Raw genomic sequence first — 25,255 nt, 5'->3', positions numbered from 1 at the left:
GTATTGACATTGTTGCTTTGCTTCTCATTATTATAGTAGTTTTAAGATCAGTTATTCAAATGCCGTATTGTATAGTTTTAATAATTAGTAATAATTCTTTTGCCCTTGAGAGATGATGGTGGCTTACAGCTGAGGTAGTGGTGAAAGTGGTGAGAAGTGGTGGAAGTCTGAGTATATTTTGATGTAAAGCCAGTAGGCTTTCTGAGGATGAGATGTGGTATGAGAGAATCAAGGATCTAAGTAATTAGAAAAATAAAGTTATCTTTTATGGAGATGGAAAGACTGAAGGAGAAACTGGCTATATGATAGGGAGTTATGTTGGATCATAGGATGTACTAAACTTTAAATGTAGAAGATATTGTTAAATTTTTCTCCGAAATAGTTGCCCAAATTACAGTTCCACAGGCTGGATGTGAACATTCCAGTTTCTCTACTTTGTCTCCAAGTATTGCTAGACTAACAGGCATAAATGACATTTTGTAGTCATTTCATGCTGTGCTTCCCTGATTATCAGTGAGGTCATACTCCCGTTTATTGACCCTTTGGATAATTTGTCTTTGAACTTCCTATTCATATCCTTTGTCCACATTTCCTACTGGATTGTCTTTTTCTTATTTGTAGGAATTTTTTATTGTCCATAATATTCATTGCAAATATCTTTTCTGAGTTGATTTTAAACATTAATTATGGTATCTTTAGCCATAGAGATTTATGTACACATTTATGTGGTCAGATTTATTCATTTTTTCCCTATTATATTCATTATTTTTGCATCTAGTTTAAAAAATTCTATCCTTCCCTGATGTTATATTTGCATATATTTTCCTCCAAAAGTTTTCAGTTTTGTTTTTAATGTTTGACTTTATTTAACAAACACTTCAATGAGACACTGTTCTCATTCAGCTTTTTTAATCTTCATGACAATGCTAGAAATTATGTGCTATTATTATTCTCATTTTATAGATAAGAAAACTGGGGGCTAGGAGCTAGGAAGGTTAAGTTACTTGCTAAAGATCACAGTTCTAGTAAGGAGTGGAATATTTGATCCATCTGGAATTAATTGATACGGTGTAGAATAAAGTTGTTTTTTTCTATGTGGATAACCAGTTTTCACAGAACCATTTATTAAATAGGGCATCCTTTCCCCACTGATTTATAATATTTCAAGTACCCATGAATGTGTGGGTCTACTTCTGGATTCTCTATTTTGTTAACTGGCCTTTTGGACCCTAGGGCAATACCACACTGTATTAACCACTAGAATTTTTTCTTTTTTTAATGTCTTGATATCTGGTGTGGTATGTTTGTCTTTTGTCTTTCTATTATTTGACTTCAAAATTGTCTTAGTTATTCTGTAACTTAGCTCTTTCAAAAGACCATTAAGCCAAAAGGCAATCTATAAATTCAGTGCAATGCCGATCAAAATTCCAACAGCCTTCTTTGCAGAAATGGAGAAGCCAAGCCTCAAATTTATATGGAATGGCGAGGGACCCAAAATAATTAAAGCAATCTTGAAGAAGAAGAATAAGTAGGTGAACTCATACTTCCTGATTTCAAAACACTACAAATCTACAGTAATTAAAACAGTCTGGAATTGGTATAATAATAGACATACGGAACAATGGAATAGAATTGAAAGTCCAGAAATAAATCAATACATTTATGGTCAACTTATTTTTGGCAGAGCCCTGGTGGTGCAGTGGTTAAGAGTTCATCTGCTAACCAATAGATTGGCAGTTTGAATCCACTAGCCACTCCTTAGAAACCCTGTGGGGCAGTTCTACTCTGTCCTATAGGGTAGCTATGAGTCGGAATGGAACTCAACAGCAACATGTTTGTTTCTTTCCACAAAGATGATAAATCCATTCAATGAGGAAGGAAGAGTCTCTTGGATAAATGTGCTGGGAAAACTGGATTTTCACATGAAGAAGAATGAATCATGATCCATGATTCACACCAGACACAAAAACTAATTCAAAATGGATCAACCACCTAAATGTGAAAGCTAGAACCATAAGATTCTTAGAAGAAAATGTAGGGGCAAGGCTGCCGGACCAAGTGTTTAGTGGTAGATTATCAGATATAACAAAAGCCTGAGCAGTAAAAGACAGAATAGATGAATGGGACCTTATAAAAATTAAATACTTTTGTATGTCAAAGGACCTTTTTCAACAAAGTAAAAAGACAATCTACAGATTGGGAGAAAATTTTTGGGAACCATATATCAGATAATCCAAAATACATATAAAACCTCTACAATTTAACAACAACAAGACAGCCCAATCAAGAAATGGGCAAAAGACCTGAACAGACAGTTCACCAAAGAGGATATTCAAATGGCCAACAAGCACATGAGAAGATGTTCAATATATCAAGTCAATTTCAACTCATAACGACCCTACAGGACAGAGTAGAACTGTCTCATAAGGTTTCCAAGGCTATAAATCTTTATGGAAGCAGACATCTTTCTCTCACAGAAGCTGGTGAGTTTGAACCTCTGACCTTTTGGTTAGCAGCCAAGTGCTTTAATCACTGCACCACCATGATTCCGACCCATAGTGACCCGTATAGGAAAGAGTAGAACTGCCCCATAGAGTTTCTAAAGAGTACCTGGTGGATTCAAACTGCCCACCTTTTGGTTAGCAGTCTTAGCACTTAACCACTACACTACCAGGGTTTCCCATTAGCAATTAGGGAGATGCAAATCAAAACCACGATGAGATATCACCTCACCCCTATTAGAATGGCAATGATAAAACAAAACAATAGAAAAACAAAACAAAACAAGTGTTGGCAAGCTTGTGGAGAAACTGGAACCCTCATCCATTGCAGGTGGGAGTGTAAAATTGTGTAGCCACTGTGGAAAAACAGTTTGGTGTTTCATCAACAAGATGAACATGGAGTTACTATATGACCCAGTAATCCCAAGCAGTATATTCTCAGACATAAAGGCAGGAACACAAACAGAAAGCTGTTCACCAATATTCATTGCAGCATTTTTCACAAGGGCCAAAAGATGGAAACAATGGAAATTAACAGAGGAATAGGTAAACAAAATGTGGAATATAAGTACAATGGAATACTATGTAGCTGTAAAGAGAAATGAAGTTCTGATGCATGTTACAATATGGATGACATTTGAAAATATTATGTTCAGTTAAAATTAATCAGTTTTAAAAGGACAAATACTGTATGATATCACTCATATAAACAAATATATTGAAACCAAAGATCATTAATGGTTATCAGAGTTCACATGGAAGGGAAAAGGAGGAGTATTTGTGTTGGGGGACATTGAGTTTATGTTAATGGTGGTGGAATGTTTTGGATGAGGATATTGACAATGGTGGCACAACATGAAAAATGTAATCAGCGCCATTGAGTTGTAAATGTGGAAGTGGCTATGTTGGAGGATTTTTCGGTGTGTGTGTTTTCACCACAATTGAAAAAAAGAAAGAGAGAGAGAAAAGATTGTTAAGATCATCTCAACAAGCTCAGTGAAAATACTGGTTGGGATTTTTTTAAAAAAATTTTTTACTTTTTTATTTTTATTGTGCTTTAAGTAAAAGTTTACAAATCAAGTCAGTCTCTCATACAAAAATTTATATACACCTTGCTATGTACTCCTAGTTGCTCTTCCCCTAACGAGACTGCACACTTCTCTCCACCCTGTATTCCTGTGTCCATTCAGCCATCTTCTATCTACCTCTGCCTTCTCATCTCCCCTCCAGATAGGAGATCCCCACATAGCCTCATGTGTCTACTTGAGCCAAGAAGCTCACTCCTTGCCAGTATCATTTTCTATCTTATAGTCCAGTCCAATCCCTGTCTGAAGAGTTGGCTTTGGGAATGGTTCCTGTCTTGGGCTATCAGAAAGTCTGGGGACCGTGACCTCCAGGGTCCTTCTAGTCTCAGTCAGACCATTAAGTCTGGTCTTTTTATGAGAATTTGAGGTTTGCATCCCACTGCTCTCCTGCTACTGGTTGAAATTTTGATGGGAGTTTTGTTGCATTTATGGGTTATTTGGGGGAAAATTGATATCTATATGGTATTGAGTCTTTACAAACATGGTGATGGGATCCAGTCCAGTTTTTCAGGTCGTCTTGTTTGTCTTTCAATAAAGCTTTAAAAATTTCTCCATCATGGCTTTATACATGTTCTATTGAATTTCTGCCCAGATGACGGCAGTGGTTTTTTTTTTTTTTTTAATCATACAGTGTAGAATCCCTCATGGTGTAGTAGTTAAGTGCCACAGCTGCTAACCAAAGGGTTGGCAATTCGAATCTGCCAGGTGCTCCATGGAAACTCTGTGGGGCAGTTCTACTCTGTCCTACAGGGTCACTATGAGTTGGAACTGACTCGATGGCACTGGGTTTGGTGTTGTTTGGTTTATCATATAGTGTCTTGTTATTGAAAATCAAATTCTCCTTTTAAAATTACATTTTCTAATCCATTGTCCATGTGGAATATTTACTTTTTGCACATTGGTCTTGTATCTATCAGCTTCACTTACTTATTGATTCTAATAGTTTGCCTGAAACACTCTTGAATTTGGGGAAGTTGGTATTGCATTATGCCAATCTCTTCTTTCATGAGGCCTTTGCGCTTGCTGTTCTCTTTGTCTGTAAATCTCTCCCTACTTCACCCACTGAACCCATAAGCCCTTTCCCTTCCCTTGACTCTTCAGTTCCACATTTGCTTCGCTAAGAAACACTTCCCACCTACCCTCTGTGGTCACTTTCATTAGCATTGCAGAGTTTACTGCAGAGGCTTGAAGAAAGTGACAAGTGTTAGAATAAACGAGATAGACAAATCAGCCCTAATCTAAGCCGAAACACAACAAAACAGACATGAATGATATGATTTCCGCCAACGACAGAGCAGCGGTGGAGACCTTAGGAACTAGTTCACCGTGGGTTTTTAGAAGTGACAGTTTGTAAGCCGCCACAAAGTGAAGGAGCGATTCCCAGTTGCTTTAGTGGGTTCCGTAAGACCAGATTTGGAACAAATTAGTTCCTTCATTTGAAAAGGTCACTGGTATGGCAGATTCGGATGTTAGGGTTTCAAGATGTCAGCAAGGCTTTTTAATGTCCCTGTTAATTGCTTCAGTTAACTAACTCATTTACCTTCATGATAACCAATACCTAACTTTGCACTGATTAACCAACCAGTTGCAGCGTAGTTGATTCCAACTCATGGCGAAAACTCATAGTTTTTGGAAGTAGGTTGCCAAGTCTTTCTTCTGAGACACCTCTGGGGGAGTGGAGCCTCCAACCTCTCGGTTAGCGGCCAAGAGCATTAACTGTTTGCACCACCCAGGTATTCCTTTACACTGATTACAACTTGCTAAATGATAGTCTAGAAGATAGGTTTGTGCGCTGCTGGATGAGTGAGTTTATACATGGATTCATATAAAGTTGGGAGTAAGTTGTTCAGAGGTATTTTAATACGACAGTTGATAACTACCTGCTTTAGCGTGTGGTTGATACAAAATCGATAGGAATGAGAAATTCATTGGATCACAGTCCAGGATCTGAAAAGAATTTGGTAAGCTGGAATAATTGGTCAAATCTATCAAGAAAAAATATGGTAGAAACACATGAAAATCCTACACTTGGGTCCCCAAACCCACCTTCTTCTGAGTATTGGGATTCTGTAGATGCATCTGTGGAAGGATTCAATAGTTGTGGTGAAATGAGAGCTGAGTAAGAGGCAATGGTGTGATGAGGAAACCAGTGAAACTCTCAGTGGCATTGACTGAAATATAATCTTTGGATCAGGGAGGTGAGTGAACGCTGACCTGGATTTATGTCCACTTTTGGTCATCACATTATGGGAAGTGCACGAATTAGTAGAAATATAAAAGATGTGGTGGCTCTAGGTCTTGTCAATTGAGGACCTGTTAGCACACCTACAACTGTTCATCTTAAGGAAGAAAGACTTGGAGGAGGGGATAGAGCTGCCTTCAAATGTCTGTGGATGTCAAGTGGAAGAGATTAATCATATCTAAACTGAGGGCCAATATATAGAAGGAAGAACTTCTCAGTTACTAGAACTAACATAATATGGTTAAATTTCTTTGTAGAATAGTGCATTCACAGTTATGCCTGGAGGGGTTCAAGAAGAGGCAGAAGCATTATTTAGTGGGTAAGATTGGATGACAACTAGTGTCCTTTTTAGCCATCAAGTTCCCTTCCTAAGGAGATTATTCAGAGAAATCATATGAAAATAAGCCTCTCTTCTAGCCCTGTTTCAGATGCTATTTAAACTGCTCATGGCTCTTGTTGCCTGCTATATCATAAATATTCTTTAGTGTGCATTATACGAATTTATTCATAGAATTCATACAATGGAAAAGTATGGAATTAGCAGCCAGAAGACATGGCTACCATGTCTGTGATGCTGGGTGAGCCGATCCTCAGTTTCCACGAATATAAGAAACTAAGAATAACAACCATCACCCATGGTGCTATTTAGAGAATACTGTGAGACAACATCTATGGTGAGAAAAATTATAGTGGCCATGAGATACCAGAAATGCTTTCATTGGCTCTTTTATTTGCTAGTTAATAATGATTCATTTTGAATTTTCAGACTCCCAATAAATGCTGACAGCTTTACAGATACAAAAATATTCCAAGAAAATCATAGGTTTACAACTGGTATTTTCAAAGACAAGATAGGTATCTCTTAAGTAGTCTGTGTGATTGGAAGAGGAAGAGATCAATGATTCTAGAACTTTATCCCACACTTAAATACTAAATATCTATGAAAATGGAGACATTGACCTGAGGAACCCCTGAGTCCAAGTGGTCCTGGAATTCATGAACATCTTCCTACTGTCCCCTAAACTTTACAATAGTCCCCTCCACAGAGTAGGGGAAAGATGATCCAACCAAATGTGGAAATTATCAAACAATACCATTAATATCACATGCAAGTAAAATTTTCCTGCAGACCATTCAAAAGTGGTTGCAGCAGCACATCGACAGGGAACTGCCAGAAATTCAAGCTGGATTCAGAAGAGGACACAGAACCAAAGATATCATTGCTGATGTCAGATGGATCCTGGCTGAAAGCAGAGAATACCAGAAAGATGTAGACCTGTGTTTTATTGACTATGCAAAGGCATTTGACTGTGTAGATCATAATAAATTTATGGATAACTTTGCCAAGAATGGGAATTTCAGAACACTTAACTGTGCTCATGAGGAACCTGTACTTAGACCAAGAGTTCAAACAGAACAAGAGGATACTGAGTGGTTTAAAGTCAGGAAAGATGTGCGTCAGCGTTGTATCCTTTCACCATACCTATTCAGTCTGCATGCTGAGCAAGTAATCCGAGAAGTTGGACTATATGAAGAAGAATGGGGCATCAGGTTTGGAGGAAGACTCATTTACAACCTGCATTATGCAGATGACACAGTCTGGCTTGCTGAAAGTTAAGATAACTTGAAGCCCTTACTGATGAAGATCAAAGACTATAGCCTTCAATATGGATTATACTTCAACATAAAACAAAAATCCCTACAACTGGACCAATAAGCAACATCATGATAAATGGACAAAAGATTGAAGTTGTCAAGGATTTCATTTTACTTGGATCCGCAATCAATGCCCATTGAAGCGGCAGTCAAGAAATCAAATGACACCTTGCATTAGGCAATTCTGCTGCAAAAGACCTCTTTAAAGTGATAAAAAGCAAAGATGTCACTTTAAAGACTAAGGTATGCCTGACCCAAGCTGTGGTGTTTTCAGTCACCTCATATGCATGTGAAAGCTGGGCAATGAGTAGGGAAGACCAAAGAAGAACTGATGCCTTTGAATTATGGTGTTGGCGAAGAACATTGAATATACCAGGGACTGCCAAAAGAAGGAACAAGTCTGTCTTGGAAGAAGTACAGCCAGAATGCTCCTTAGAAGCGAGCATGGTGAAACTTTGTCTTACATACTTTGGACATCTTATCAGGAGGGATCAGTCCCTGGAGAAGGACATCATGCTTACTAGAGTAGAGGGTCAGAGAAAAAGAGGAAGACCCTCAATGAAATGGATTGACACAGTGACTGTAACAATGGGCTCAAGCATGAGTATGGCATAGGACTGGGCAGTGTTTCATTTCGTTGTACATAGGGTCTGTATGAGTTGGGACCGACTTGAAGGCACCTAACAACAACAGGGAAGGCATCCTGCAAACCTAACTTCCTGTAGCTGTCCATGTGACCTCTTCCTCGTACCTGAGCAGAGACTTTTGGAGCTTATGCATCTGCCCCCTTGTAGGTCTTGCATTTGTTGAGAAAATATCATGGCAGTGAGCAGGAAAGGAAGGGCAGAAACATTTCTCCTACTTGTAGCCACCTTGACACATACCCAGACCCTCACAGAGACTACCAGTGTGGTGACAGTCACTCAACATTCTGATTTCAGTTATTCCGTCACCTATAACTTGAGCCACTATTCTGTTTCCAGAATTGGAATTATTAATTTAATTCTCAGCTTAATACAACAAGCAAACATTTATGGAGTCTCTCATGTTCCAGATTTCAGAATGGAGTGGCAGACATCCACAGGTATTAAAACAATCCAAGGAGGAGCGTGAGAGATGAGAGTGATCTAAGCCGACGATAATAAAACTGGAAGGAAGGCAAATGATAGTCACAAATTATAATTATGCCATGTACATAATACTGATTCTATTTATGGGATTATTTTTTTTATGACATTCAACAATAGTTACTCAAGTTACCTGCAGAGAAGTAAAAAACAAAATAAAGAAAAACAATGGGCATTGTGAGTCTATAGTAAATCAGGATTGTCCAGACTATGAGCTGGGAAGTATGGCTATCCCCTCTGCCTTAAGTAAGTAGTGACAATTTCACAACTGTTGCCCACCTTTAAAGTGGCCTCCAACCCAAGAGTTGCCCCTGGTTGGGCAAAGTGGCACCAAGAACAGAGCTGCTCTCTGGAGGGAGCAGTCTCCAGCCAAGGGAATCAATGCCCGTGGTAGCAGCAAAGACATCAGATGACACATTGCAGTAGAACATCTGCTGCAAAAGATGTCTTTAAAGTTTTAAACGGCAAAGATGTCACTTTGATGACTGTCGTACACCTGACCCAAACCACGGTCTTTTCAGTCTCCCCATATGCATGCAAAAGCCGGACAACAAAAAAGGAAACCCAAAGAATTGATGCATTCCAATTTTGGTGTTGGCAGAGTGTTGAAGATACTGTGGACTGTTAGAAGAACAAACGAATCAGTCTTAGAAGAAATGAAACCAGCATGCCCCTTAGAAGTGAGGGCAGAAAGATTTCGGCTTGTTTACTTTGGACATGTCATCAGGAATGACCAATTGCTAGAACAGGACACCATGTTTAGTAAAGTAGAGGGTCAGCAGAAATGAGGGAAACCCTTAACCAGATGGATTGACACAATAACCCCAGCAATGGACACAAACATACCAATCGTCATGAAGATGGCACAGGATCTGGCAACATTTTGTCAGGAGTCCAAGCTGAGTCAACGGCAACTAACAACAAGATAGGAAACAAGTGTCTTTGGGCAGTACTAATGGTTAGCGCACTTGGCTGCTAATTGGAAGGCTGGTGGTTTTAGGCCACCTGGAGACGTGTTGGGAGAGAGGCCTGGCGATCTACTTCTGGAAAACCAGCCGTTGAAACCCTATGTTCTATTCTAACACATGTGGGGTCACCAAGAGTCAGAATCGTCTCTACAGCAGCTGGTTTTAGACAGGAAACAACCACAGAGAGCAGGAGCCATTCCTTCCCTGCTTTCTCCTCATTTCCCATGGAGACTCTATTCATGAAAACAGAAAGCCCTTAAGTGGCCTAGAAGGTTTTAAAGTAAAAATGAGAGAAGACCACATGCTGAAGTCCAGAGAGTTTCCATTAAGTGTAACATCATTGGCTTATTTTAGTGGAAAATATTTGAATTTTCCTTCTCTGACAGGTTTCCGCCTTACACAGGTTTCAGCTTTTGCAGTTTTTACTGTACATGACAGTCTAAGAGAAGGAACTGTGGGAATGCAGCCTGGGGCTGGGAGGAGGGCAGAGAGGAGATGGGAGAGACAACGGCCCAGCTCTAACCTCTATGCCTCCTCCTGGCTGACATGCATTCCTAATATCCTCCAAATCCCAGGGAAAATCCACGTCTTCCCGAGCCCAGCAATTAGTTCCATTTACCCGGCTATGCCAAGTGCCCTGAGGCACCTCTCTCCTAGCCTCCAGCCCTCAGCCCCAAGTTCTCTTAGAAAGCAGTGGCTGAATCAAGATTCAAACTCAGCCCTGTCCATGCCTCTCTGCTCCTGCCTGGAGTGAGAAATGTGAGGATGCATTTCAGCCACAGCCATCCCGAGGGTGACAGACAACATGGCCTTGCACATCTGAGCATCTATACACGTTCTCTTTGCCTTGGACCCCAAACATCCCTGAATGCTTCAGCCAAATCCTAAGGAGATGGAGGCCATGGGTGGTTTGAGAGATTCTAGTGGCATTTTCTCCTGCCGGAACCCAAGTTCAGGGCTTGGCATTTCTATTTCTGATCATTTCATTCTCTAATTAGCTCTCCTGGCATCCTCTGGAACATTTGCAGGTGGATAGAGGAGTTGCTCAGTTATAAGACATCTCTTTCTCTTACTCTCTTTGGTATTCTTCCTGCCAGGCCCTCCACTTGAAATAGTTGTTTTGTTTCCTTTTTTTAAGTGTTTATAATCTTTGCTTTGGGTTTGTGTTTGTTTCTGCCACTCATCTCCAAAGGAGAATTGGTAAGCAGGACCCTGTATTTATTTCCGATATGGCACCCGCAACCCAGGAGATAGTCTTGTTCTTTCGATCTGGAAACAGAAGCTCCTGGGCCTTTGTATCATCCACAGAGGGAGCAGGTCAGTTCAGCAGCCCTGGCCCTTGACCAGCGGTAGTAAGCACAGAGCCAGTCCACAGAGCTCTGTGGCCATGGGCGCTTGAGGGCCGTACCTGGGCATGTGGATCACGGATCACCCATCTAATTCATCACGGAGTTAGTGACAATTAATCTGCTGACTATACCTTGAGCCAGTGGCGTTGTTTGCATCCTCAAGACAACTCAAGGGAACTTCATCCCCTCCCAGAGAGAATGGCAGAGCTGAGTGCCTGTCCAAGGTGCCCCAGGTGACTGCAGCCTCGAAGAGGCATGAAACCTTTCTCAGGCACACATCTGCCTAGGTAGACTGTCCACAGTGCCGAGAAGAAGCCTTTGGCCGCCATTAAGGACTGACCATGAGTCTGGAGTTTGCGGCGATGAAGACAGAGATTTGCCTCTGCTGTTGGTAGAAGATTGTGGGAGGAAGGGCAGGAGGCAGGAGAGAAGCCAAGCAGATTGAATGTTACCCCCAAGAGGGAGGCTGATGATCTGGAGGGAATGACCAGTGGCAGCAGAATCGACACCCTTGGGTTCTGACTGATAAACTACGGTTTCACTCACAGGCCTTCCATACTTTACATACCACAGTTTAAAGGCAAACTCATAATGCCTTTCAAGAAGAGACTTTAAAGCACCTTTGGCTGATTTCCTTTTTGGTGCCCAACAGCACTTTTCAGAAGAGAAGGGAGAGAAGGAGGAGGAGGAGTTCACCTCAGGGGTCCGATGGAGCCAGGTACACTAGAAGCCATGCTCATTCATTCATTCATTCATGTGGTGAAAACCTCCTGTTTCCCCTTCCTGGAGTGAACATGAGGGCGAGGCAGGGCCTTCTCTTCACACAATCTTCCACTCTTGTAGGCGATGAGTTAACTGAGCCAGTAGTTCCAATCAGGCCATCTGCCTGGCTGTCTTACTTGGCCATGTCCTCTACTGTATGTGGCTGGAGGACATAAGATCTGGTTTTCTTGGCCCGGGTGGGGCTGCAGTGGAGGGACAGATGAAGGTAAGAGAGGAAGGAGGTCCTTTAGATCTCTGGTCTAGGCCTCGAATCCTTCATTGCGGTGTGGGATGCAAAGCCCAGCTGACAAAGCAGCACATTATCTTCCTCGCCCGACTTGTTGCCTGGGTGTCTTCACCTCTTTGAACAGCCTCATGTGGAGGAGGGCTGTGATTTGGGATGGAGTCTGTTATTGGTTATTTTTCATTATAACCTGAAATCGTCACCATTTCTAAAGCCAAGGCCTGCCTTTACCTCTCCATACCCTAGGTGTCTGTGACTGCTTCCCACAGCAGGGTAGGACTCAGTGCAGCTCAGCCCAGGAGGGGGTAGGGGCCGGGCCGACAGCGTCGAGCTTGGCGCCACGAGGCCCGTGTCCACCTCCTGGCCTGGTCATTTCTGTGACTCCGTTTTCCTTTGATTAAATATTAAACCAGTTGCCGTTGAGTTGATTCGGATTCACGGTGAGCTCGTGTGTGTCAGAGAACTGTACGCTGTAGGGTTTTCAGTGGCTGACTTTTCAGAAGTAAATCACCAGGCCTTTCTTCAAAGGCACCTCTGGATGTAATAAACTTTTGGTGAGCAGCCAAGCGCGTTGACCGTTTGCACTACCAAGGGACTCCTGTCTTAAATAGTAGCTATTTTTATTATTATTTTGGAGATAAGGACAAGTAACAGGCAAGGGAATCAAATAAGTAAAAACTGTTGCTGTATTAAACATAGCCAGGGAACGGCATACATGTTAAGCCAGTTACTAGGGTAGTTAGAATTGCCTGTGGTCAGGGGTAAGTGTGAAGTGAGAAATCCAAAGAATGAGAGGGTTGGAGGGTGCTTGGGGGATAGAAAATGGATATTTTCTGCTGTTAAGAGGCCAGATTCTAGGGAGTTGTGAGGAATCCTTAGCATGCCCCCAATAAACCTGAATGAGCCTTAGCCTCAGGCCAAGGCATTCTGACTCTGTGCTTCTCCTTCAGGCACTTCCTGCCCAAACAGTCTGGAAACACTGCACTCACAGGTATGGAAGGGTGGGGAATGTGTCTGAAGCATGATGGGAGAGGGGTGGAGTGAGCCTTGGTTGCTGTTCCGGAAATGGGACGAGGAGAGATGTGGTCTATGGTGGATCGTGACCCTTTGACTCTCCAAATTTCCACAAGTATGTGCAGTTTATTTATTCCCTTTATTATTAAGTTGCCTAGTCAACTCAGAAACATTTACGGAAGCTTCAGTATTCCCTATACAAGCAGTAGATGTAGGAGATATTCCCCACGTGAGTACTAAGGGTGTATAAGGTAAATGAGGCCCATCCCTGCTCTCAGGATGCTTGCAGTCAAGCAGGGGAGACTGATGCAGAAAATAATAATTGCATTATCAGTGCCAAAAATTAAAGTGGGTATTTGACATTATGGTGGCAAAAACTAATCTACAGATGAAGAGGTTAATTTATTAATAACAAAACATTTAAAAAAATTTCAAAACTAGCTGTTACAGATTGAACCGCATCCCCCAAAAATATGCGTTGTAAATCTTAACCCCTGTACTTGTGGTTATAACCCCATTTGGGAATGGCCTTTCTTTGTTTATGTTAATGAGACAGTATTGTGTCTTAAGTCAATCTCTTTTGAGAGATAAAAAAGAGCAGATTAGGCATAGAGAAGCAAACAGAGATAGGAGAAGGTGAACGCCGTGCCACATGAAGATCACCAAGGGGCTAAGAAAAAGACACAAGGACCTTCCCCCAGAGCCAGCAGGGAGAGAAAGCCTTCCCCTAGAGCTAGCACCCTGAATTTGGACTTCTAGCCTCCTAACTGTGAGGAAATAACTTCCTGTTTGGTAAAGCCACCCACTTGTGGTATTTCTGTTAGAGTAGCGCTAGATAGCCAAAGCACTAGCATTTGCCTCTAGGCAGGGGGTCTCGGGTGGCTAGGGGGCAGAGATGAGATAGTGGCTTTCTACCACAAAGCTTTTCATAGCTTTGTTTTTGGGTATTTAAAATTGGAATTTTTTTTTTTTTTAATTTAAAACACATAAAAAACTTTCACAGCATTTAGACACTCTCTGTCTTACATGTATGTACATGTTGGGAATTACACACCTGCAACACCAAGTGAGAGACGAGAGACACGCTGAATTTACTGAGCAAACTAAAGAGAAAATGAAGTTTTCTGGGGTAATTTTTAAACCACCTGAGACTGAGTGGTGTGCATGTCAAAAACTAAGATGCAGAATAAAATAAACACGCAGTCAGAAAGACCAAAAATACCATTTTGATTTTGTATTGTGTATATATATTACTTATCAAAAATTTACTGTAGAATTTTAAGGTAGGTGTCTGAGGATTCTCTAAAGAAACAATTCTACTAACCAGTTCTTTGAACTAAATCAGTCTCATTTACATGGCAAGTCCCAAATCCACTCATCAGACAATAGAAAGATTGAAGAGTAAGAGAATTCTGGAAAAATGTCTATAGGGGCAGAAGACACCCTAGGGACACTCCCTTTATGCTCTTAAGGTTTTCAACTGATGGACGAGGCCCGTCCACATTATGGAAAGTAGTCTTTTACTTGAGGCCTAACTGATTTAATCACATGTAACTACTTCGTAACAGCAACTAGACCAGTTAACTAGGCACCATAGCCTAGCCAAGCTGGCACATAAAATTAACTATCACAGTAGGCAAGGAAACAATGTAAAAAATTAGCTATTCCTTACTTATGGTTGACTCGTGTGCTGAGCACTTATCATGCTTTATCTCGTTTCTAGAGAAGGAAGCGGTTGAAGAGAGGCTTGACACTGAGTGGAAACATCCCTGGTCGGTTAACAGCAGAGGGGGAGCCAGGGCGTTCCAGGCAGATGGGGGAGCATCCTAAGTAGTGCACATCAGCTGTGGTTCTCCTGTCGGCAGAGGTGAGTGGGGCGGCACCTCGGAGGGGGAGAGAAAGCAAGGAATTCTTACTGTCAGCTAAGGTTTGGGGGTAGTGTCGCTAAGTCTGAGGAAGGTATACTAAAAATCAGGTAAGTCAAAGCCAATTCCAATGGCAAATGGTCAGTGCACACCCAGATTGTTATCAGGGGGTAGGGCAGTCTTAAAGCCAGCTGATCCAAACCCTTGCCAAATCCAAAGACAGTACAGTCATAGGGAGTGGAGTTCAACAAGAAGCAGACCAGAAGTAATTCAGAGCCAACAAATGCGACCTGCACATCAGTCTTTATTTAGCTCCTGCCATTTTGGAGAGGAGTAACATGAGGGTGAAAGAGTGTGGCATGGCAACATGACCAGAGGAAGGGGTCTGGATGGTGGGAGTGGGAGGTGGTGGGAGAAGAGGAGGGTCCACACCAAGAACTTTGCTTGAAATGCTAAGGAATTTGAATTGTTCTTTTTCCTATAGACAGTAGAAGTCTGAGATTTTCAGCACGGGAGTCACATGACCAACTTTCTGCTTTAGAAATAAAAGGAAGGGTTAAAAACCCTAGAATTATGAGATATTAGGTTTGGGAAAGGCATTAGTCCTTGTGTAGTGAGAAACTTGCCAACATCATCCAATGACCCCATTGGCTTCTTTTCTCCTTTTAAGCATTTTCATATCAGCACTTTACTTAATAAAGCAAAACTAATGAAAACAATACAACTGCAAAATTCAGTCACTTGACCCTGGGTCAACATCCTATTTCTAAGAGATACATATTAATTACTGGCAGCTCAACTTCTTGATTTTGTCTCATGTTTAAGCCCTATAGTAGGCCTGAGTGTTTACCTTTGATGAACCCCCTGGAACACAACTCTAGTGCCCCATTTTTTTCTTTCTTTCATAGGCTGGACTGACCCAAGGCAAAATTGTGATACTGATGACATTTATCTTTCACTTCCTCACTCCTCCTACATGACAATATGAATGAAATAACATCATTAAATTATAACAGAAAATTTAATGAAAACAAAGTACCAAACTGTGCATATAGGATAAAAGAAGATTTAGATTTACAGATTACTCTTCTAATCATTTAAATCCTCAAATAAGACCCAGAGTTGTCACATGAGTTACCTGAGCTTACACAGTTAGCTGATGGCAGAGCTAAGACTAGAGAACGCAGTTCCCAGACCAGTGTTCTTTCTATTCCACTGTGTATCCTGGTCTACCCGTCATGACTTCTTTACTTTGCTATTAAATAGTGTTCCTGTTAGCTACTGCCACCTGACAAACTCTCCAAAAACATAAAAAATTAAAACAATTATTACCTCTCATTTTTCTGTGGGTTGACTGGGTGTTTACAGCCAGTGACCACTTTGTGGCTGGGGCTGTGGTTATCTGAAGGCTCTTTCAGGATGGCCCACTAGCGTGGCTGAAATTTGATGCTGGTCCTGTTACATGGAGTACTTCTTCATAGACTTTCACGTGGCCTGTGCACCTGATACCATAGCAACTGGGTCCTGAGAGTAGGTGTTTCAAAAGACCAGGCAGAAGTGAGAGGCTCCTTATGACATCAGTAGTTACCTTCTGGCACATTCTATTAGTCCAGCAAGTCACCAAGACCAGCCCAGACTCAAGGGGAAGTTAATCAGAACCAACTTGTTGATGGGAGGAGTAGCAAAGAAACTGTGGTCATCTTTAATCTGCCACAGAGGAAATGGATAGAGTGGGGTAAGCAGTGATTACAGTGAACAGTTGAATCTGAGGATCACTGCAGTGAGAGTACAGGGAAACATAGAAGACAGGTCAATTAAGTCAGCAGAAAGCTTATGGCATCATTTTAGGCACTGGGGATAGAGGCATCAGTAGGACACAGTCTTTATCTTTCCAGCACTCATATTCTAATAGGATACAGACATTAAACAGCTAATCATTCAGATTTTAAGTATTACAACAAAAAGTTCATGAATTCATCTATTTATCCATCCATCCATTCATCTGTTGATAAATTCAGTAAATCTTTATTGAGGTCCCGGGGTTAAGATTTCTTAGGTCACTGAGCTTACATTCTACTGGGGGAGAGACAGACCATATCTAGGTTTACAGAGAATTATTGCAGGCAATGATATGAAGAAATTAAGATGGGGAAATTGGGTGAGGAGTGAGGGTGGTTGATGGGAAGGGAGTTTCATTTCAGGTAGTGTGGCTAGGGAAGTTCTCTCAGGAGACAGGAGAGCTAAGCTGATACCTGAAAGATGATAAGGGTCCAGCCAGGTGAAAATGTGAGATGGAACCTTCCAGGCAGAAAGGAGTGTAAAAGCAAGTGCCTTGAGGCACAAATAAGCTTAGGTGTATTCAAGGAACAAAAAGAAAGGCTGTGTGACTGGAATACTGTGACCAAGGTGGTGTGAAGAGCAATGTGAGGTGGGATCTGAGAGTACTTCATGCAGTGCTGGGAGTACAGAAGATTACAGGACTCGTGCTAGTTGGGGCACATGAGGAAATATTCACAAAGTAGGTGATATTCAAGTTGGGTCTTCAGGGATGAAAATTACACTTGGGTCAAGTGAATTTGTTAATGACGTAGGGATCATAGGATGCCCATATTGGAGGAAAGGACACATAGACAATTCCCCAAGAAAGACCACATTCTGAGACATTAAACACAACAAATCTGAAGGAATAGAAATCTTAAAAAGTATGCTCTCAGACCACAAGGGAATTAAACTAGAAATCAATAACAGAAAGATAGCTGGAAAATCCCAAAATATTTGGAGATTAAACAACACATTTCTAAATAACAAATGGGTCAAAGAAGAAATCTCAAGAGAAATTAAACATATTTTGAACTAAATAACAATGAAAATACACCTTATCAAAATATGTGAACTACAGCAAAAGCAGTGCATTTTACAAAATCCATCATCCATTTATGATGAAAACTCAGCAAACTAGGAATAGAGGGGAGATTCCTCAACTGGATCAAGAACATCTAGGAAAAAAAAGATACAGCTAACATCATACTTAATGGTCAGGAAATAAATACTTCCTTCCCCTAATCAGGAACAAGGCAAGGGTGTTTCCTTTCACCATTCCTATTCAACACCATACTATAAGTCTTAGCAAATGCAATAAGACAAGAAAAGGAAATAAAAGGTATACATATAGGGAAGGAAGAAATAAAGTGGTCATTGCTGACAGGTGATATGATTGTCTAAGCAGAAAATTCCAGAGAATCATCACCAACAACCCAACCCCCTGGAACTAATAAGCAATTATAGAAAAGTTGCAGGATTGCAGGATACAAAGTTAGTATACAATAGTCAATTGCTTCCTTATATACCAGCAACAAACATTTGGAATTTGAAACTAAAAACACAACACTATTTACACTGGCACCAAAAAAAAAAAAAGAAAGAAAAAAAAATTAGGTATAAATCTAATAAATATATATAAGATCTATATGAGGAAGAATATAAAGCCCCGATGAAAGAAATCAAAGAAGATCTGATAAATGGAGAGAGATTCAATGTCAACGGATGCTGTTGTTGTTAGGTGCTGTCAAGTTGGTTCCAACTCATAGCGACCCTATGTAAAACAGCATGAAACACTGCCTAGTCCTGCACCATCCCCACAATTGTTGTTATGCTTGTTGCAGCCACTGTGTCAGTCTATCTCGTTGAGGAGCTTCCTATTTTTCGCTGACCCTCTACTTTGCCAAGCATAATGTCCTTCTTCAGAGACTTGTCCCTCCCAAAGTACGTGAGACGAAGTCTCGCCATTCTTGCTTCTAAGCAGTATTCTGGCTGTACTTCTTCCAAGATAGATTTGTTCATTCTTCTGGCAGTCCATGGTATATTCAGTATTCTTTGACAATATCATAATTCAAAATCATCAATTCTTCTTTGGTCTTCCTTATTCATTGTCCAACTTTTGCATGCATGTGAGGGGACTGAAAATACTATGGCTTGGGTCAGGCACATCTTAGTCCTCAAAATGACATTTTTGCTTTTTAACACTTTAGAGAGGTCTTTTGCAGCAGATTTGCCCAGTGCAACACATTGTGTGATACCTTGACTGCCGCTTCCCTGAGCGTTGATTGTGGATCCAAGTAAAATGAAATCCTTGACAATTTCAACCCTTTCTCTGTACCATGATGTTGCTCATTGGTCCAGTTATGAGGATTTTTGTTTTCTTTATGTTGAAGTGTAATTCATACTGAAGGCTGTAGTCTTTGATTTCATCAATAAATACTTCAAGTCCTCTTCACTTTCAGTAAACAAAGTTGTGTCATGTGCATATCTCAGGTTGTTAATGAGTTTTTCTCCAATCCTGATGCAGCATTCTTCTTCATATAGTCCAGCTTCTGAGATTATTTGCTCAGCATACAGATTGAATAAGTATGGCGGAAGGTTATAATGCACGCCTTTCCTGATTTTAAACCATGTAGTATCCCCTTGCTCTGTTTGAACGACTGCCTCTTGGTTGTCTATGTACAGGTTCTGCGTAAGCACAATTAACTGTTCGGGAATTCCGATTCTTCACAATGTCATCCATAATTTGTTATGATGCACACACAGTTGAATGCCTTTGCATGGTCAGTAAAACACAGGTAAACATCTTTCTGGTATTCTCTGCTCTCAGCCAAGATCCATCTGACATCAGCAATGGTTCCCCTCGTTCCATGCCCTCCTCTGAGTCTGGCTTGAATTTTTGGCAGTTCCCTGTTGACGTACTGCTGCAACTGCTTTTGAATGATCTTCAGCAAGATTTTACTTGCGTGTGTTATTAGTGATATTGTGCGATAATTTCTACACTGTCTTGAATCACCTTTCTTTGGAATGCACACAAATATGGATCTCTTCCAGTCAGGCGGCCATGTAGTTATCTTCCAAATTTCTTGGCTTAGATGAGTGAACACCTCCAGCGCTGCACCCCTTTGTTGAAACATTTCAGTTGATATTCTGTTAATTCCCGGGGCCACGTTTTTTGCCAGTGCTTTCAGTGCAGCTTGGACTTCTTCCTTCAGTACCATTGGTTCTTGATCATATGCCACCTCTGAAATGGTTGAACGATGACCAATTCTTTTTGGTACAGTGACTCGGATTATTCCTTCTATCTTCTTTTGATGCTTCCTGTGTTGTTCAACATTTTACCTGTACAATCCTTCAGTGTTGCAACTAGAGGCTTGAATTTTTTTCTTCAGTTCTTTCAGCTTGAGAAATGCCCAGAGCGTTCTTCCTTTTTGGCTTTCTGACTCGAAGTCTGCTCATTTTGTTATAATACTTACTGTGTCTTCTCAAGCTGCCCTGTGAAACCTTCTGTTCAGCTTTTACTTCATCGTCGATTTGCTTTAGCTATTCTAAGTTCAAGGCCAAGTTTCAGAGTCTTTTCTGACATCCATTTTGGTCTTTTCTTCCTTTCGTGTCTTTTTAATGACCTGTTTCTTCATATATAATGTATCCGATGTCAGTCCACAACTTGTCTGGTCTTTGGCTATTGGTGTTCAATGCATCAAATCTATTCTTGAGGCGATCTCTAAATTCAGGTGGGATATGCTCAAGATTGTGTTTTGGCTCTTGTGGACTTGCTCTAATTCAGCTTCGACTTGAGCTTGCATAGGATCAGTTGATGGTCTCCTCCACTTTTAGCTCCTGGTTTTGTTCTGACTGATGATATCGAGCTTCTGCATCGTCTCTTTCCACAGTTGTAGTCTATTCGATTCCTGTGTATTCTATCTGGTGAGGTTCACAGATAGGAAGACTCAATATTATTAAGGTATCAGTTCTTCCCAGCTGGATCTACAGATTCAAGCAGTCCCAATCAAAAACCTAGCAAGCTATTTCGTGGCTATATGCAAACTGATTCTAAAGTTTCTATGTAAAGGCAAGAGACTGAGAATAGCCAGCAAAATACTGAAGAGGAACAGAGCTGGAGGACTGACACTATCCAATGTCTAGTCTCACTACAGTGGAACCCGTGAGAGCCGGAACTCCACAGGACTTCTTTGTTTTTTCTGGCTCTTGCAATTTTGCTGCTTTTTCTGGCTCTTGCAATTTTGCTGCCTTTGATGGGGTGCAGCTTACCACTTTTCTCTTGCTCTCCATTAGTGAAAAATATTTGAGCGTTCCATCTCTGACAGGTTTCTGCCTTACACTGTTTCCGTATAAAGCTTTGACTGTGTAAAGCTACGGTAATCAAGACAGTGTGGTATTGGTGAAAGAATAAACAAACAGATCAATGGTGCAGAATAGATAATCCAGACAGACTCACACAAATATAGTCAACTGATCTTTGACAAAGAAACAAAGGCAATTCAATGGAGAAATCTTTTAAACAAATGGTGCGGGAACAACTGGACATCCATATGCAGAAAACAAGAACAAAAACAAACAATCTAGACACAGACCTTACAAAAATTAACTCAAAATGAATTGTAGACTTAGATGATAAATACAAAACTTTAAAATTTCTAGAAGATAGATGTCTTTTCAGATGTTTTGCCTATGTTGTAATTGGGTTGTTTGTTTTCTTACTATTGGGTTTTAAGAGTTCTTTGTATATTTTGGATATAACTCCTTTATTAGATATGTGTTTTACGAATATTTTCTTCCAATCTGTGGCTCGTCTTCATTATCTTAACAATATAGAAGAGCAGAAGTTTTAAATTTTAATGAAACTTGATTTATCATTTTTCATGAAAATTGTATTTGTCCAATTTTCATGGAGAGTAAGTACTTTTAGTGTTTTTTCTAAAAATTCATCTCTGTACTTAATGCTCAATTTTTTCTGTAAACCTAAAGTGCTCTAAAAAATGAAGTCTAAAAAAAAAATAAAACCCCAAATCTGATTTACTTTCCAATGAGAACTTTTTGTGATAGTTGTGGAAGGTATGAATTTTTTGGTCGTGAGTCTGTGAACCCCATTTCCTGTGTTTAGGGAGAGCGTTTATGAGCAGAGCCCTCCTCCCACCAAAGAAGTGACAGGGTTCCTTTGAGCTAGCACGTGCGCATGTGACCCGGACTCTGAGAACCAGATGCACCTGCCTGAACTTTTATGTCAGAAGCCGGCAGTGAAAAGTTCAGGACTGCACAGAACCTAGTTTGAAGGTAGCCTTAGAGAACACTTGAAGTGGGTGCTAGTTGGCAGCAGGGACAGAAGTTCTAGCGGCAATGTCCAGTATCCTGGTCTTGGAGGTGCAGGCTGGGCTCTGTGCCCAGTGGTGTCACTGTTGGTCTCTTCAGGTTCTTATTTTAACTTAATTTTCTCAATATTTGCTTTCTTAAAAAACTGCCCTGTTCATTTAAAACATCACATTCATTTTGTAGCATTTCATGCAGTTCTTCCTTATGATCATTTAGTTTCCACTGTGCCTGGGGTTATATACCCACTGCTGTAGAATTGATTCCAACTCAAGGAGGCTCCATGTGTTATGGAGTAGAACTACTCCATAGAGTTCTCTTGGTGTGATCTTTATGGAAGCAGATTGCCAGGCCGTTCTTCCATGGTGCCTCTGTGCAAGTTCGAACTGCAAATCTTTTGGTTAGTAGGCCAGAGCAAACTGTTTACTCCACCAGGGACCTTGCGGTTGGTTGTATACCCTTTCTCACTTCTAGTGTCATTTGTGTTACATCTATTTTTTTTTTTTTGGTCTGACTTACAGAGGTTTGTCTGTTTTATTTTTCTTTTTTAAAGAACCAACTATTTGTTTTACTTATCCATTACCCATTCTACTAAAATTTCTCCCTTAATTTTTTAATTTCTAGGTTTACATTTTCGTATTTATTGTGGTTTATTTTATTATTATTTGGCTATATTTTTGTGTTGAATACTTAAACGGTTTATTTCATTATTTTTACTTCTAATATAGCAGTTAATTTTCCTCTGTGTACTGCCTTGACCAGACCCTGTAGGCTTCTCTATGGGATGTTCCAGTCATCATTCAGTTTCAATTTTGTTTTCCTTTGTTAGTTCTGTATTTATTAGAAGATTGCTTGGGATGTCCAAGTGCTTAGAGTCATTGGATTTTCTTTTGTGATTAATTTCTGGTTTTAGTATGCTATAGTTATTTTTTTTATTTTTATAGTTATAAGTCTGAAGAATTTATAATTTTAAAAAATCTGTTAAGTTTTTTTTTGGCCTAGAATGTGATCAAATTTTGACAGTGTTCCATAGATATTTTTTTTTTATTAACTTTTATTGAGCTTCAAGTGAACGTTTACAAATCAAGTCAGACTGTCACATATAAGTTTATATACACCTTACTCCATACTCCCACTTGCTCTCCCCCTAATGAGTCAGCCCTTCCAGTCTCTCCTTTCGTGACAATTTTGCCAGCTTCCAACTCTCGCTATCCTCTCATCCCTCCTCCAGACAGGAGATGCCAACACAGTCTCAAGTGTCCACCTGATTTAATTAGCTCACTCTTCATCAGCATCTCTCTCCTACCCACTGTCCAGTCCCTTCCATGTCTGATGAGTTGTCTTCGGGGATGGTTCCTGTCCTGTGCCAACAGAAGGTCTGGGGAGCATTGCTGCCGGGATTCCTCTAGCCTCAGTCAGACCATTAAGTATGGTCCTTTTATGAGAATTTGGGGTCTGCATCCCACTGATCTCCTGCTCCCTCAGGGGTTCTCTGCTGTGCTCCCTGTCAGGGCAGTCGTCGATTGTGGCCGGGCACCAACTAGTTCTTCTGGTCTCAGGATGATGTAGGTCTCTGGTTCATGCGGCCCTTTCTGTCTCTTGAGCTCTTAGTTGTTGTGTGACCTTGGTGTTCTTCATTCTCCTTTGCTCCAGGTGGGTTGAGACCAATTGATGCATCTTAAATGGCCGCTCGTTAGCATTTAGAACCCGAGACGCCACATTTCAAAGTGGGATGCAGAATGTTTTCATAATAGAATTATTTTGCCAATTGACTTAGGAGTCCCCTTAAACCATGGTCCCCAAACCTCTGCCCTTGCTCCGCTGACCTTTGAAGCATTCATTTTATCCTGGAAACTTCTTTGCTTTTGGTCCAGTCCAGTTGAGCTGACCTTCCATGTATTGAGTATTGTCCTTCCCTTCACCTAAAGTAGTTCTTATCTACTAATTAATGAGTAAAAAACCCTCTGCCACCCTCCCTCCCTCCCTGCCTCGTAACCACAAAAGTATGTGTTCTTCTCAGTTTATACTATTTCTCAAGATCTTATAATAGTGGTCTTATACAATATTTGTCCTTTTGCCTCTGACTCATTTCGCTCAGCATAATGCCTTCCAGGTTCCTCCATGTTATGAAATGTTTCACAGATTCGTCACTGTTCTTTATCAATGCGTAGTATTCCATTGTGTGAATATACCACAATTTATTTACCCATTCATCCGTTGACGGACACCTTGGTTGCTTCCAGCTTTTTGCTATTGTAAACAGAGCTGCAATAAACATGGGTGCGCATATATCTGTTTGTGTGAAGGCTCTTATTTCTCTAGGGTATATTCCGAGGAGTGGGATTTCTGGGTTGTATGGTAGTTCTATTTCTAACTGTTTAAGATAACGCCAGATAGATTTCCAAAGTGGTTGTGCCATTTTACATCCCCACCAGCAGTGTATAAGAGTTCCAGTCTCTCTGCAGCCTCTCCAACATTTATTATTTTGTGTTTTTTGGATTAATGCCAGCCTTGTTGGAGTGAGATGGAATCTCATCGTAGTTTTAATTTGCATTTCTCTAATGGCTAAAAAAAAAAAAAAAAAAAAAAAAATTTTTTTTTTTTTTTAATGGCTAAGGATCGAGAGCATTTTCTCATGTATGTGTTAGTTGCCTGAATATCTTCTCTAGTGAAGTGCGTGTTCATATCCTTTGCCCACTTCTTGATTGGGTTGTTTGTCTTTTTTTTTTTTTTAATTAACTTTTATTGAGCTTCAAGTGAACATTTACAAATCCAATCAGACTGTCATGTGCAAGTTTACATACATCTTACTCCCTTCTCCCACTTGCTCTCCCCCTATTGAGTCAGCCCTTTCAGTCTCTCGTTTCGTGACAATTTTGCCAGCTTCCCTCTCTCTCTATCTTCCCGTCCCCCCTCCAGTCAAGAGTTGCCAACACAATCTCAAGTGTCCACCTGATTTAATTAGCTCACTCTTCATCAGCATCTCTCTCCCCCCCACTGACCAGTCCCTTTCATGTCTGATGAGTTGTTTTCGGGGATGGTTCCTGTCCTGTGCCAACAGAAGGTCTGGGGAGCATTGCCGCCGGGATTCCTCTAGCCTCAGTCAGACCATTAAGTATGGTCTTTTTATGAGAATTTGGGGTCTGCATCCCACTGATCTCCTGCTCCCTCAGGAGTTCTCTGTTGTGCTCCCTGACAGGGCAGTCATCGATTGTGGCCGGGCACCAACTAGTTCTTCTGGTCTCAGGATGATGTAGGTCTCTGGTTCAGTGGCCCTTTCTGTCTCTTGGGTTCTT

At 40.8% G+C, this 25,255-nt stretch overlaps 1 long non-coding RNA gene across 4 annotated transcripts in view; it reads left to right on the top strand.

Moving 5' to 3' along the window:
• LOC126059197 (uncharacterized) overlaps positions 1 to 25,255 on the top strand; it is a 309,811-nt gene that overhangs the window by 257,244 nt on the left and 27,312 nt on the right. For all 4 annotated transcript variants that reach the window (XR_007513395.1, XR_007513396.1, XR_007513393.1 and 1 more), the window contains exons 2-3: positions 12,885 to 12,925; positions 14,672 to 14,815. This is a non-coding gene — a long non-coding RNA (uncharacterized LOC126059197). The remainder of the gene's footprint in view (positions 1 to 12,884; positions 12,926 to 14,671; positions 14,816 to 25,255) is intronic.

Source organism: Elephas maximus, chromosome 16 (genome assembly GCF_024166365.1).
Source record: "Elephas maximus indicus isolate mEleMax1 chromosome 16, mEleMax1 primary haplotype, whole genome shotgun sequence".
NCBI lineage: Eukaryota > Metazoa > Chordata > Mammalia > Proboscidea > Elephantidae > Elephas > Elephas maximus.
The sequence above is the reverse complement of the archived record's forward strand: the minus strand, read 5'-3'. Positions and strand labels throughout refer to the sequence as shown.